The sequence below is a fragment of the Sturnira hondurensis genome, unplaced genomic scaffold, assembly GCF_014824575.4.
Source record: "Sturnira hondurensis isolate 20B ecotype Veracruz unplaced genomic scaffold, ASM1482457v3 Scaffold0010448, whole genome shotgun sequence".
Taxonomy (NCBI): Eukaryota; Metazoa; Chordata; class Mammalia; order Chiroptera; family Phyllostomidae; genus Sturnira; species Sturnira hondurensis.
Genome location: NW_028083079.1, coordinates 7,576,797 through 7,577,825, shown reverse-complemented (window position 1 = coordinate 7,577,825; position 1,029 = coordinate 7,576,797).

The window sequence follows — 1,029 nt, the reverse complement described above, 5'->3', positions numbered from 1 at the left end:
ACCAGGCTGAGGCTTCTGAATCAGGCCTGAGGCCCCATCAGGAAAATTTCCCATCAGGAAATCAGCACTACCCACAGTAGAGCTGGGAGGGAATTTAGGGAAACTGAGCCCTAGAGACCTAGGGGACTTGCCCCAGGTCACTCAGAGCTAGTGGAGTGAGAATGAGGCCTTCCTGAGGTGGAGGGCCAAGACTGACCCGGAGAAGGAAGGTTTGGGCACGAGACTGGCTGAAAGGGGTGTGGAAGAACCAAGATGTCCACTGCCAATGGCCACCTCCACGACCAAGGGAAGGGCCCGCCTCCCCCCACTCCTCATGGTAAAACGTATGCTCTGGGGGCAGGAGGAAAGGAAACAAGAAGCACTCTGGGTGTCCCTCTGGTGAGAGTCATTCCCCACTCACCCTGATCCTTCCCACTTCTTGGGGTCAGCCTGTGTGCGGTGAGAGTAGAATTTCGGGCTCTCTTAGTTGGGGGTGGCAGGAGGTCTCTTAGTTAGGGGGATGGCAGGTGGGAAGCCCAGGTTTGGAACCCTGAACAGAGCCTGCTGCCTGGGAGGGGTTGGGATCAGGGGCAGGGCTGGCGTTTCAGCCAGATGGACAGAATCCAGAACCCAGCCTCAGGCTCCTCACCCATCCAGGCTCAGCCCCCAAGAGTTTTCGGGTCTTGGTCTGGCTGCACCTGGATGGCTGAGGACTATGACTGCATTTCGCCCCAGCCCCACCTGCCACTAGCCCCAGGTCGGTTGGGGCTGTAGCAGGAACCAGTGGCCCCAGGGCCAGGGGCCAGAGCAAGGCCAGGGAAAAGGCCCTGCTCCCATGAGAAGTGAGGACCCAGCTCTTTCCTCCCAAGCCCACAACTATCTGCTTGATCTAACTGCTCCGAAGATGCCTTTCTCAGCACCTCAGTTTCCTAGGCAGGCACAAGCCTGGGGCTTCCTCAGAACTCCAGGATGTCTGAAAATAGAAAAGGAGAAGAAATGGCTAGGGTCAGTGGTGGGGGATTGCAGAGGAGAAGCTGGGAGGGGGATGGG